We start from the raw sequence: 16216 nt of genomic DNA on the forward strand, positions 1-16216 counted from the left end.
TTTTTAAGTCCCGAGGTAGTAGTGGAAGTGTGTTATCCCTTAGTCACCTCTTACGACACCCACGGGAAGAGAGGGGGTGGCTATATTATTTACCGCTGTAACCACACAGCATTATTTATCCAGTACGATTTTATATCAAGTGTAAGTGCGTACCCGGAGCATTTTGTTCAATTGATATGAGATGAATAGTTTAAAAAACCTTTAGGTACGATGGCTTCAAAGTTATCACTTCCTAAGTATATCAACTCCATTAAAACCTGTTGTTTCGAACCTATAGTTCGCTTTGTACACTTACATTTTAAAGTGTGACAGAAAATGGTACAAACTGGTATTTAAAATTTGTTAAAATTTTGAAATGTACGTTTGTGCTTAACTTTATAACGACTGCATTAAATTAGTTTTTTTTTTGTGTTATCAGGAAAAGTTTTTATAAAATAAATTGATAAAAAAACGACAAAAAGGGGCTACAAAGTTTACCAGGTGAGCTATATTGAAACAGACGATTTATTTTGATATTAAAAATTGCTATAAGAACAGCTAAACCGAAACAAAAGGTCATTTAAGAAATTACTTAAAGTTGAAGTCTTACAATGTTTCATAAACAAGATACCATATAAAGGGATTCTCAACAAAATGTATCAGATTATATGTATTATATTAATACATTCAGATTGTATAAACTGCGGGTTATTTAATGCTAGAAATCCTGTTCTTTGAACAAGTTTTTTTCTACTTTTGATACAATGTAACGTTTGAAACATTGTTGCGATAATAATTTAATAATTTATATCAACAGAGAATGTCACATTCTGATTACCGAGTATTGCAAAACGTTTTTTTTTAAATTAAATTAGAAAAAACCAGTTTCGATTCATCAACAGATTTTGTATTAAACGATAGAAATTTAACAGAATTTTTATAGGGTTTTACTAATTTAAATACCTAATTAATACATACTATTATAAAGAACTGACATGCTCGGTACATTTTCTTTTTTATTCCTATAGGGTTTATACTCACGCCCTAATTGTGTGTTAATCAACGGCTAATCGTGCGTTTGTTCCTATATTTTCAGGGGTGGTCCATTAATCACGTCATGTTTTTCAGCAATTTTTATATTCCACATCCTGAAGGAACCTACCCCAGGATTAAAACTTAGACGTTATACGCTAGTGACTAATTTCAAAAAGCGTGATTAAAATAATACATTTTATACTTTAAAATATGGCTTCAGCCTGTAATATCTCACTGCTGCGCATATGCCTCTTTCACCATGTAGAAGAAGAATCAGAGCTTAACTCACCACGCTGCACCAATGCGAGTTGGCGGATATATTCTCTACTATGAGTAACGATCGCTATCAGGTGTACATGATAACAACCGAGACCGACGCGTCCTAACGCGACGAATTGGCGCAACGGTCGCAGCACTGGTTTGTGGCTGTTGCGCTGGCGGATGCGGGTTCGATCCCCGCACATGACAAACATTTGTATTTGCCATACAGATGTTTGCCGTGGTCTGAGTGTTTGCGCAGTCCTTGTGGATCCTCCCACCTAGCCATGTCTAAAAATTCATTAAATTGTGTTTTTTTCGTCAAGTCTTGTAATTAAGTTTAATAATAAAAACTGTACATTTTTTAATTTTTTAATTATTCTCATAACTTATACTGTACTAAGTTATTGATAATAAATCAAATAATATTCAATTAAATAGCTTACCTATAAAATAACCGAGAGTTTTTTTTCCTCCAGCTTTTTTTCACTCGGCCTACACTAGGGACATTAGTTTATCTTATTTATTGTAATATTTAATAAAGCACAGGACATAATAGGAAGGTAATATTTACCGAGACATTAAAATTTAAAGTAACTTAATATTTTGATTATTTTATTAAGTTGAGGTTGCACATAACACTGGGTATAGTACCTAAGTTTGTAATGTTTGATTTTTTGCTACCTTAAATTTCTTTTATTATTGTCGATTTTCTTTTTTTTTCATTTATTTGTATTATTATTTTTGTAAATGACATTATTTTGACTTTCGTTAAGTGTGTATATCACCTTATGACGAAATAAATGTTTTCATTTCGTTTCATTTAACACCGACCGAAGGCGGTGCGACAAAGCCATCCCTGCGGTCACCAACCCGCCTGCCCAGCGTGGTGACTATGGGCAACACACATGAGTTCACGCCATTTTTTGGCGCGAACTTGTGCAGGCCTATGTCCAATAGTAGACTGCGATAGGCTGAAATTTAATTAAAGTAGCGAAAAGGGTTGACGAAACCAGAGTACACGAAAAACAAAAATTTAAAAACGACCTTAAATTAAGAATTCATTTACTAATAAGTAATAAATTATTAGCTGTCGCAGAGTGCCATATTTTACACTGTAAAAATAATTGAAATAATATGACACATCTTTATGAAGAGCGAAAGTATTTGTGTGTGTAATTTCAACGAAATTTAGTTCGCATTACAAACTACCATATTATACAAATTTCAGACTAAGCGTTTACCGATTTTTTTACAAAGTTCATCACACTAAGTAACCTAGTAACATGTAACAAAATACAAAAGCTATTTAATACAAAAACTATATGACTCCTTAGCAATGCACAGATCAAGTATGATTTAACTAAGGTATTGTAATTATAGGTTTTTTCCTTTTTTGCTTTAAAATTGTTACTATAATCAATCTTTAACTTATTTATAACAAGAATACATTACTAATTAAGCTCTTAAGCTAAAAAGCACAAAGTTTTATATAGCATCACATTCACGTATGTATTAATTATTTTAAGCGCTGATGTTTCTTCACTCTCGCTGCTTTTCCTTTTCCTCTTAATGAGATGCAATATGTCTGATGGTCCTGATTTCGGTTCCAACTTACTGACACCTGCGGAGCTACTTTGACCATCCCCATTAGTTGGACACAAAGTTTCGCGAACTCTTTTTATCATCTGTAATTTGACATTTTAATATAAATGTTTAAAACATTTTTAAACCAATAGCGTAAGATACTTGTCGTGTGCAATTAAATGACAGAATACGTCAGTTAATTCTATTTGCCTTTATAAATATTAATAAGACTATGTCAGCTTATTCTCACTCATAAAATTATTCTCAATCTACCGTAAAAAAATAATAATAATAATAATACGTTTAAACGACAAACGTTTAAGATATTTATATTCCCGAACATTTAGTATTTAATTTTTATTTATTTTTTATTTTTTTAAGTAAAAGAACGTAAGCTTTCCACTTTTTAACTAACTCAAAAAAGGAGGAGGTTCTCAATTCGACTGTATTTTTTTAAATGTATGTTACCTCAGAACTTTTTACTGGGCTCACTGATTTCGATGATTCTTTTATAAATCAAAAGCTTATACTTGTCATGTCTTCCCATTTAAATATAATCGAGATATACATATAAATACTTTTTGAGTAATCTTTGATGATGCGTATTTATTGTGACGTTGCGTACTTTGTTGCGATGCCATCTATCGGAATCCAATAAAACTACTTCGGTAAGTATCGATCAAATGAATAGTGTGCTGTTTTATACACTACGGGCAGTAGTTTATTCTTGATATATTTTGATGATTCTTATTATAATCAAAAGCTGATGCTTTTCTTGTGATCCCAATTAAATTTGACGGAGATTTGATGACTACTTTTTGAGTAATCTTTGATAACGCATATCTACTCGACAATTGTCTTGTTGTTTAATTGAAGTCGTTTTTTTTTCTCGTTTGCGAGTAAACACAATTATTTTACACAAAATATACGAGTAAAAGGTGCTTGCAAAATTACAGAATTCAATTTGTATTTGCGTATTTTTGTTAAATATAATCAAACAGCTCTTAAATAAGGAATTCTATCGATTGAAATAAAAATTTCTTTTATTTGTTATGATATATTACATGGTTGATTTTTTATATAACTAGGTCAGCAGAAAAGTGTACGGCTCACCTGATAGTAAGCGGTTACCGTAGCCTATAGGCGCCTGCAGCAATACAAGCATCGTAAGTACATTGCCGACCCCACCCCCAATACTCCCAAGGAGCTCTGGTCATGTTACTGGTCATACTTACAGGCTTTGAGTGAATATTTTTATTTTTATAAAAAAATGTTTCTGATCTGGATAACTGTCCCTGTGAGTCTCCCCATCGTGCCTCAGAGAGCACGTTCAACTGTCCCTATTGATATATGATACGCAACTGATAGTGATCGTTACTCCTAGTAGAGAATATACTCGCAGTGGAGCAGCGAGATGGATTAGTGTCTAATCCTTCTCTTATATGGAGAAAAATGCCTATACCCTACAATTTACTCCTTTAAAAAGTCTACTGTGATATTTAAAGATATAGTTATCTCTCTCTTGCAAGAGGCGTTGCGTGGTAAGACGCCTTTCTCGAGACAGTTCAACCTTATTGTCTCACATAATCTCACTTCTCAAAAGGAGGAGGTTACTCAATTCGACTGTATATATATATTAATGTATGTTTGGGTATAACTTCGTCGTTTATAAACCGATTTTGATCATTCTTTTTTTGTTGGAAATGACATATACCAAGTGTTGTACCGTGATAAGGAAACCAGGATCTGATGATGGAATCTCAGAGAAACCAAGGGAAACCCTCGAAAATCGTATTGACGTAGTACGTAGTACGTCGTGAGTAGACTCATGCGTTTGGTAATTTTTTTCGTCTACTTACGTTGTATTACTTGTCGATGTAATTGAAGTCGGTTTTTTCGTTTGCTAGCAAACACAATTATTTATTTACTATTTATACGCCATACCATACAACAACTGCCATCATTAGCTATTACAGCAAGCTAACTACTAATTGTTATGAGCGGACATTCTATGAAATTAGGGGATGACGCCTTACGACGCCACTCCGTCCCGCACTAAGTAATTTGACTGAAACACGGTTAATTACGTACTTCCATTTCGTTTGAGCGAGCTAAACAAATTTATCTCAGAGTCATGTTTGTATGAGCGGGTTTACGTCTTGTATGAGAGGTGCGAGGCACACAATCATTTTTACGTTTTATTTTATTTTATCATTCATCCAGAAAATCCAGATATATAATAACGAGGATTACAATTTTATTTCGAAATTTTACAAAATTTTATGATTTACAACTTGAGTACTTAATATTAATTACGAAATATTACTATTGTACTTTATTTGCAACTTATTTTATGTGCACTAGAACTACTTTGAATATAATTATGATTGTTAACCTGTGCCCAAATCAAAAAAAAAAAGACCGACTCATACTCAATGGCCTACACTCGGATTGCCCCCTATGTTGGGATTTCAGAAACAATGTCGACTTCCTTGAGCCTATTTAGCTTACCACGTGTTACGCGCTCTGCACCTTTCTTTATTCTTGTATTAGACAGGCCAAACTTAAAATGTCTCAGTATTTTTAACCCAGAATTTTTTTCATATCGTAACTTTTAATCTCAATCCACTACATGAATATATGATTTTATATACTGATATTCTGTCTGTCTGTCTGTCTGTCTGTCTGTCCGTCTGTCCATCCGTCCGTCCGTCCGTCCGTAGGCAACTACTTTCCTCAAATTAACGCGGGTGAAACCGCGGTGCACAGCTAGTCATAAATAATAATTAAACGCTTGATACTCAACGGCTAATTTCTGCAATGTCGGAGATCCGGAAATATACACAATACACAAGCACAAAGGCTCAGACAACGATTAAAATCTATATGGCCTGGAAAAATCTCTGTTGTGAGCAGGGATCGAGCCCGCGACCACCAGCGCAAAAGTAAGTGCTGTGACCACTGCGCCAACGCGTCATCATACCATGTTACAACCAAGCTGAAAATATATTACTATGTATAATTTATTGGTTTAATCTTAAATGTTTTATATGGTGGATTTTTTATATAACTAGATCAGCAGACACGCGTACGGCTCACCTGATGGTAAGCGATTACCGTAGCTTATAGACGCCTGCAACAATAAAGCATCGTAAGTGCATTGCCAACCCTACCCCTAATCCCCTCAAGGAGCTCTGGTCACCTTATTCACCATAGGAACACAACACTGCTTGAAAGCAGAATTATTTAGCTGTGATCTTTTGTAAGGTCGAGGTATTTCCCCAGTTGAGCCGCTCCTTATTTTGAGCAGGATATTTCTTGCTGTGCCTTACCTTTAGTTTTTACCAATTTATTAGTATTTTTGTTTGTTTTTTTTTTTTAAGTCTTAATGGCGTGAAAATAATAAGATAATATTTGATTACACGACGTTTTACTTTTTACTAAAAATGCTGCTGATGCTGAGTGCAAATACACTCCAGGCGTCATTACTTGAATTCAACATCTCAATTGGCTTTGTTTGAATTCCACACGTACGTTTAAGTATGTCGATTCATCGAAGAAAAAATAATAAACAAAATATTAAAATCATATGTGACCAAAACAGCGATAAGTTCTTAGTCAATTATACCAAATTTAGCACTTATATAATTGTGTTTGCTCGCAAACGAAAAAAAAACCGACTTCAATTACATCGTAGTAATACAACGTAGATCGACGAAAAAATAGTCAAGTAACTACGCGTTATCAAAGATTACTCAAAAAGTAGTTATCAGATCTCGATAAAATTTAAATGTCAATCACATGATAAACATCAGCTTTCGATTAAATTAAAAATTATCAAAATCGGTACACCCAGTAAAAAGTTATTGCAGATTTTCGAGAGTTTCCCTCGATTCCTCTAGGATTCCATCATCAGATCCTAGTTTTCTTATCATAGTACCAAACTAGGGATATCTACTTTCCAACGAAAAAAGAATTTTCAAAATCGGTGCATCCAGTAAAAAGTTATGTGGTATAATACAACGTAGGTCGATGAAAAAAGCGTCAAGTAAAAACGCATTATTAGATATAACTCGAAAAGTAGTTGTTAGATCTCAAATAAATTTAAGTGGGACCAATTGACACACACCACCTTTCGATTAAAAAAAAGGGTCGAAATCGGTCCACCCGGTCAAAAGTTCTGATGTAACCTACATTAAAAAAAAAATACAGTCGAATTGAGAATCTCCTCCTTTTTTGGAAGTCGGTTAGTTAAAAAATAATTTATTTTTCCATTTAAAAACAAGACAACGAGCGAGACAACAGGAACTTAAAATCTGATTTAGTAATGGCAAATCTTCATATGTTTTCCACCGAAAAAAAATCCATTATTTAAAAAAATTCAGATTGATTGAAACATTGATCATCAGTTTGTGTCATTAGTGTTCTTTGTTCTTTTTATACTCCAGAAAATATAAATTACAAAAACAAAAAATCTACAAAAGGTAATAATAACAAATAAGGAAGACTGTACCAACTAACATCCAAACCCACAAGCATGGTTACAGCGCATTGCATCAAAGGGCCAATCCCAAATAATATAAATACACGACAAAAAAAATGTATACCTTTCTATTTTACTTAATATAAAAAATTTAGAATACGTTAGCCCTAATGATTTACAGAATTCGATGATATTCAGTTTAAAAATCATATTACTCACATTGCTTTAAGGATTATTTCAGTGTAACATACTTCTTACACATAAATCTCTCAACGCTTTAATTCTCGAAAAATTCGACAAGATAAGGCAGGGTCGAAGAGAATCCTTCTATTATTTGATAGGGGTTCGACAGCAAAAGTTTTAGTTTTAAGCTTTCTTGAATCGATCGGTGGGTCGAATAAAGACGTTACTGAAAACAAATTGTTGATGATTTGCAATAATAACTAACCTTACTTGAGTTTTATGTATTTGTTTTGTTATTTTATATTACTTTTGTTATTATTCCTCAGAATTCTTAGGTACTACTTTGTCTATAGGTTATATTATTTCTTCCTACGTAACACACTGGAGTAGACTTATCACGGAATAGAGACCACGTGTTGCCAACACAGTGTGAAGAGAAAACAGTGTGGGAAGTCTTCCAGCCCGCTGGATCCAAGAGCTACGTACGATATCGCGGCGGAAGTTGTAAGAGGATTGTGGTTAGCCGGAAAGTTGGCGCGACATTGAGGATGCCAGTGTAAAGCAGTGGACTCCAATAAGCTGAGGTAAATAAAATTCTGAAAACGTGTGTATACATACAGAAAACGTAGACCAAATTCGCGCAAACGCTGATAGTAATCAGCGAACCTTCCACACGGCAGAAGATCAACGCAGGTAGCGAAAACTAATCCAAGACAAGACCCTTCACAGAGATCCCGACCCTCAACAGTGCAGGTAAGCGATGCCGGGAGGAAACATTTAAACTGAAAATCTAAATTAATATAATTATGTTTGCTCGCAAACGAAACAAAAACCGACTTCAATCACATCGGCAAATAATATATTTACAACGTAGATAGACGAAAAAATAGTCTAGTGAATCCAAATTATAAAAGATTACTCAAAAATCATCAGATCTCGATTTCAATTAATTTTAACCACAAGACAAAGATCAGCTTTTGATTAAAACCATATTCAATAAAATCGGTACACCTAGTAAAAAGTTATGACTACAACGCAGGTCGACCCCCTCCTTCTTTTGAAGTCCGTTAACAATGGTCATCTATGTTTCCTAAAAGTTATTTATAAAAATTTTCGCACCTAATCGTTCAACTTTTTCACAAACGCAATACAACTTACGGCAGAGAACCTCAAGGAAATCGCTAATATCGTATAGCTAAAAAGGGAGCGAATGACCCATTTCCTGAAGGAACTACATATATTTCTCTTCAAATGACACACACATTCGCTTTGTTGAAAGAACGCACTGACTCACGAGACTAGTGAGGAGAGGTAATGTTTTCGACCTACTTTAAGTACCGGGGTTTTTAGCCGATTTCCAAAAAAGGAGAAGGTTCTCAATTCGATTGTATTTTTCGAGGTCAAATCGTGTGCAATTTTGTATACCTTACAATAGCTATCATGTAACAGTTTTAGGTATTCCAGGAGGGTTTTTAGTTATTTTTAGTTTCTTTAGGAGAAGTCTAAATCTTGCCTTCATGGCCATTAATTAAACAAAATTTCTTATTATATGTTATCAAGTGTTCAATAGTCGCGCAACGGTTATGACGTAATTCATATCAATTGTTATGATATAACTTAATGCTTACATGTATTAATTTCTTAAATCAATATTTAATATTATTATTTATGATAAAATTCGTTTAATATTATAAATAAATCAATAATTAACTCTGATTTGATTCATCGTAAAATTGTATAAAAAGGGTAGACAATCATTCTAAGCATTCATTATTATTCGAGTTGTTAACAACGTTACGCTGTTCATAAATATAGAGAGATTGTGATAATCGCCTTGGCTATTTAATTTACAAACCCACTTGTGCTTTACATATATTATTCGGGCAAAAAAGTCTTACAATTGAAGTATTATATATTTTATATTTAAATTAACTGAAAATTATTACCATATAAAATTTGCTCTTACTTTCACTTATTTTAATGAACTGTAGTATATCTTTTCTTTTTCGTAAATATCTAACAGACTAAACTTTACTTAGAATTCAATAAAATTCAGTCAAAACATCCTTGAGACTTTTCGAGAAAGTGAGAAAATTTAATTTATAAAAAGCTCTAGCGTATCTAATAAAATCTAATGAAGTAAAGTATTCTTGAAGTTGTTTTTTTTATACAACTAGGTTGGCAAACAAACGTACGGGTCATCTGATGGTAAGCGATTACCGTAGCCCACAGACGCCTGCAACACCAGAAGCGTCGCGTTTCCGATCCTACACCCCAATCGGAGCTCTGGTCAGTATTTAGCTGTGATCTTCTGTAAGGTCGAGGTACTTCCCCAGTTGGGTTGCTCCAGATTTTGAGCTGAGTATCTCTTGCTGTGCCCTACATTAGTTACGATCAATTCAATAACTTGTAAGGTAACAACAATAAATTTTTGTACTCAGCATGTTAAGAGTTAGTTATTTTATGAAGAAAAACTTATTAAAGGTATGCCGATAAAATTTATACATATTGAGTCAAATTTCGATGATTTTAATGTGGCAGACCTTTTTGATTGATTCATTCAGCCTGTAACATCCCAACACTGGGCAAAACCGCTTTCTCCATATAAAAGAAGGGTCAGAGCTCAATCCACCCCTCTGCTCCACTGCGAGCTAGACCTATGAATATCTTAAAAGATTATCTGAATTTGACATTTTATTATTCACTAAAGTCAGTCCTTTATTCTATACATACATACTCATATTTCAATTTATGTAAAGAAGTTTAAATGTTAATAATTGTGTTTGCAAGCAAACGAAGAAAAACCGACTTCAATTATATCGACAAGTAATACAACGTAGGTAGACAAAAAAAATCTCAAGTAAATACGCATTATCAAAGATTAAACACAAAACTTGTAATCAGACCTCGATGAAATTTAAATATGACCACATGATAAACATCGGCTTTCAATTAATCATCAAAATCGGTACACCCAATAAAAAGTTATGCAGATTTTCGAAAGTTTCCCTCGATTTCTCTAGGACCCCATCATCAGATCCTGGTTTCCTTATCATGGTACCAAACTAGGGATATCTTCTTTCCAACAAAAAAAGCATTATCGAAATCGGTCCATAAACGACGGAGTTATCCTCGAACATACATAAAAAAATATATATATACGGTCGAATTGAGTAACCTCCGACCGGTCCGGACCGGTCTTACCATTGATGTAATGCGTTTCTACCCACTTTTTGGTTTTTGTGACGATATTGTATAATGAACTTTGTTTATTACCGACACGCTCGGCTAGAATTATTGTAAACTTGTAGATATTTAAAAATGTATTCTTTCTAATGTATTTCTCATATAAGTGAATTGTTAATTCTTATGAGAAATATCTTTGACCTGAACCTCCTCCTTATTATATATAAGTCGGTTAATTACTACAACGTAAATATAAAAAATATTCAAAGGAACGTTATAATAAATTAATATTAATTTAAAAAGTAGTTATCATTCAAATTATTACGTCGAGTTATTACTCGTTGCTTTCTTGACAGAGACTAATTACGCGATGCCAAAGTACATTCTAATTGAGGCGTTTTCGGTGTTCAAAATAAAGAGTATTTAAAATTTAAGTAACAGAAGCATTTTAAGGTAATTTAAAAGTAAAATCCCTTTTAAACCGTTTTCAAACCCTTTTTCGAAGCTCTAATAAAGAAGTGTAATCTACATAGTTATATTATATTTGATTTGGTATGTTAAATTGAACTGTTCGTACACCTTATATATGAAACAACTGCGTTATTATAAATTGATAATTAAATAAATTTCGTATACTCCGTTTGTTTTGAAATTTTATTGCAAATTGTAAAAAATACAAAAATCAATAATAATTCAATAAATGACTATAAACACTTCAACTTATCATTTAAAAATCGAACTCGAAATGAAAAATTGCCCGATTCGAATGGTCTTCCAAAGCACTACTAAATCGTCGTTTTACAGATTAAAATTATATTCGTTATAATAAAGTTATTATAGTTAAAATGAACCAATAATACGAAATGTGGATTCTGCAGAGGAGATTCGGCAAGAAACTCGGCAGTCACTATTTAATACTTTTCCGATACCTAATACATTAGAAAAAAGAACACTCCATAAATATACCCATAAATTAACATGAGGTAAAAGCACGTCGATAGATAAATCTTAAAATTATTTTTAAGCATGCAAAGCAAAATTTTCATTGATGTTTGTATATTACAAGTAACTTAATAAAATATTACCACTAATTACAGTTTCAGAGTAATTTAATCAATTTTCATTTTACAATAACTATTGAGAAGTTAAATACTTACGAGATCAGTCAATCGAATACAGTTGAAGAACCGTTCTAGTATATGTAAATAGATTTCGAGCAAAATAGACTTTATTCTAAAAGTTATAAGATTTTAAACTCATTGTAAAATTAATTTTATTGATAATTTTCATGACCGCACAAAAAAGTCATAGTCAAAGTCATAGGTTCGTATCCATTAGCAGTATTTGCTGCGGCGCTCGAAGTTAATTGCAAAACGTGTTTCGTGGTTTTACGCCTGTTTAATTTCTCTTTTCGTCTACGTTAGCTGGTTAGACTGGGACATGTTTACGGTTACTTAAATAATCTTCTGAACCAAAATGCTTATTACACCTTTGGTTACAATTTAGATTAATAAAAATTATTAAACAAATTTAGAGTTACTAAAGTAATTGAAGTAAACAGTTCAATAAAAGTAATGTCATACTCTTATAGGAGAGTTCCAACTTGGATGAAAATTAAGAAGTTTTGAAACTATATTGTCTACTGCCAAATCCGTATCAAAAAATATTATCAATATATCATTCAATTTCAATTCAATATATTTTATCAGGCCATTCCGATTTGTATGTATGTCTTATATATAAAATTCCCGAATCACAATGCTAGTTAACATACTCCTCCGAAACGGCTGGACCGATTTTTATAAAAAATTGTGTGCATATTGGATAGATCTGAGAATTGGTCACCATCTATTTTTACACTCCTAAATTATACGGGGGGGGGGGGGGGGGGCATTAAGGGGGTTATTAACTTATATGGCAAAACAACGTTTGCGGGGTCAACTAGTATATGCATAAAAATGTACGTATGGACAGATGTTTGTCACAATTTCATTTTAAGGCTACTGCATTATTTGCGATAAAGCGTAGTACGTAGAACATGTAAGAAATTGTTCCAATTGTTGTCATAAGCACCTGGTGACTCTCATTATTCTTAGTCGTGGAGCTATACGCCAACGTGACCTTTCCTTTATATAGTATAGTCATAGTCAACCAAATAGGCTATATTATCTCTCAATTATAACTGATCTTTATTTTGCAAATATTATTATTAGTTTTGTGTTTATAGATATACAACAATAACTTAGATGTATTTATCAGAACTAGTGGTCACCCAGAAATCGAAATTTGAACATAATTAAAAATTTATATTAAAGCAAACCAAAAAATAATGAAAATAAAGAACCTTTTTTAAAAAAAATTCAATTTGATTACAGACTTTGACAATCAACAAAAGAGTATATATATTTTGCGTATGTATGTCAAATATATGGTAGTGTGTGTAATGTTTTTTATTGATTTAATATACTTTTTATGAATAGTGTTAAAAATGTATTGGCATCCTGCACTCCTCTCTATATAAACTATATAAGTGTGCGAAATTTCATACACCTCCGTCCGCGTAATTTTCGCAAAAAGAGGGACAAAGTTTTTGCTTTTTAAGAGATAGGTAATATTTTCGACGCTTATTGAAACGCTAATAACTAATAAAATACTTTATTATATATATATATATATATATATATATATATATAAAATATTTTAACGATGAATCTTTTATAAAATTTGTTGTGTAGGTACAGTAATTTAATGCATTTTATGGATTAATTGACCCGTATGTGAAAGTAATAGCATTCTTACTTCCAGTCAGAGTATCTGTTCTTTTGTATCTCCCCATCGTGACTCGGGGAGTAAGTTAAGCGGTCCCGACCACATTGATAGACGCCTGATAGCGTTACTCATAGTCTAGACTATATTCGCCAACCCCTAGTTGAAGGATGGTGATGGATTAAGCTCCGATCTTTCTCCTAGATGTAGAAGGCATACGTCTCGTAGTTAGTTGTTATAGGTCAATTGAATCGATTGATTGATTGGCAAGTAAATATGTGTGAGAATCGAACCAGCGACCACCACCACTACACCACAGTAGTTGTCATATTTACATTTCAACATTATTATGACATATTTTTTCCCAAAAAGAAGTTATTTATCGTTGCATTTAAATATAAGTGTTGGTTTGATAATAAAAAATACCACATCGATCAAGGTTAAGTGAACAACATCTTCCTCTCAAACTATAAAACAGAAAAAAGCTGCTCACTATATAAGGTCTAGATTTGTTGCTTGAAGCAATTTAACCGACCTCAAAAAAGAGGAGGTTTCTCAATTCAGCAGTATATATATGTATATATTTTTTTGTTTTTTTGTTGGACAGGAGATATCCCAGAAGTCCTCCAGGCATCCCAGAGAAATCGAGGGGAAACTTTGAAAATCGTGATGACGACTAGTGCGTTTGTTAATTATTATTTTTTTCGTCTACTTATCTTGTATTACTTGTCGATGTAATTGAAGTCGGTTTTTTCGTTTGCTAGGAAACACCATTATGTAAAAAGTATAATAACAAAAATTGAATTTGCGACCTTTGTCGAACGCTGTTTGTTCGTTAAAAATATTAAAACGGGGAAATAGAATTTTACGAGACTAAGCTAACGTTTAGAAAGAGAAAACAAAGGCTTATAGGGGTTTTTATCGCGTTGTCTTTATTTCCGAGTTTCGAATTTCTTTTTCGCATATTTTACTACAGTTCTGGGTTAAAGCATTCTATTTTCAAAATTAATTTATCTTAATAAAAAAAAAAAAAAATTAGTAAAATAAAATTTACTGAAAAATATTAATTTATACGTGTATGTATAAGTGTAAATGGCACGGCACTAAAGCTTAAACAATCTGGAATATTTCATTTGCTGTTATCAGAACTGTATTGTTTTTTTTTTTTTTTTCAACTTCAACGTTTATCCAAAATCAAACATTAAATAAATTAACAAAGATTAAAAATAAAAATTTTAAAAAAAAATTTCGACGTTAGGCAAAAAAATTAAAAAGCTAATTACAACGATCAGGTTCAAAATAAACGAAATATTCTTACTATAGTAAATAAACGCATTTTTACAAAGTTACTGATAAACGAACAACATTCTAAAACTTGATGTAATAGCGAAAAAATTTCGCACATAACTTCCTTTTACAAAAAGACCGAAAACAAGTTTTTAAAAAATATATTCCCTAAGGAAGTTAAGTAAGGCTATAAGTTTGGTTCGAAGTATATCTTCCTTAAAAATTTTGTTTGTATTGTCGATAGAAATCCCACCGGGCGCTCAGCTAGTATAAAGAAAAACAGATTAAAAGTCTCATTTCTTAGAAAAATAATCACAACTTTGAAAACGCTTAAAGCCTTCGAGCTAATTTCGTTTATTATAATGTTAATATTGCACGTAAGTCTCTAATAATGTATATATACGACAGCTATTTTTATCAGCTGAAGGCAAAACAAATCTTTAGGGTCAGTTTCACCTTAATATAGAACCGGTGGTTTTACAGGTCGTGGATAGAAGTATCAGACAAATAAAGTGAAGTTAGGTGGTGAAACATCTTATATATAAAAAGAAACGGCTGGACCGATTTTTATGAAATTCTGTGTGCATATCTGGTAGGTCTGAGAATCAGCCAAAATCTGTTTTTCATAACCCTAAGTTATAAGGGGAGAAGATTAAGGGGTTAACCCCTATGTTATTAATAACGTGTATGGCAAAACAACGTTTACGGGGTCAGCTAGTCTTATTAGTAAATTTCTCGCGTCACAATGTTAGTTACAATACCCTTAAGAAACTGCTGGAACGAATTTTATGAAACTTTGTGTGCATGTCGACTAGGTCTGAGAATAGGCCAACATCTTTTTTTCATTCCAGTAAATTATGGTTTATGAATTGAAGAGAAAAAAGGGTCCTAGTGGCCTATTTTAACCTCCTGCCGTTAAAGTCTAATCGTAGCTTATCCGCAGAATAAATTTTATCCACAACCGGTAAAACAGGACCTTAGTGTGATATTTTAGTTGAAGTTTATAATGATAAAGGAAAATTTTAAATATTCATTGCTTATGCCTAATTCTTATTCCATTTATATCGTTGTGTAGCCAAAGAGCTTTACAGTAGAAGTTCAGATGAAAGGGGTTTCCCAGTTATGCTTGGGCAACGCACTTGCAATGTTTCTGATATTGCAGGCGTATATAGGCTATAGTAACTTGCCATCAAGAGGACTGTGGCTTGTTTAACGCTTATGCTTCAGCCTGTTGTAATATGCCATTGCTAGGCATAGGCCTCTTTCTCCATGTAGGAGAAGGATCAAAGCTTAATCCAACACGTTGCTCCAATGCGGGTTGACCTTGAAGTATAAAAAATACACACATTTAAAAACTATAAAATTTATATTATACTAGCCGACCCGTGCCCACATTCTTGGGCGTTAATTATTATCTTTGTGATGCAATTATGTTGTGTTTCAATATTCTGT

The sequence above is a fragment of the Melitaea cinxia genome, chromosome 10, assembly GCF_905220565.1.
Source record: "Melitaea cinxia chromosome 10, ilMelCinx1.1, whole genome shotgun sequence".
Classification (NCBI taxonomy): Eukaryota; Metazoa; Arthropoda; class Insecta; order Lepidoptera; family Nymphalidae; genus Melitaea; species Melitaea cinxia.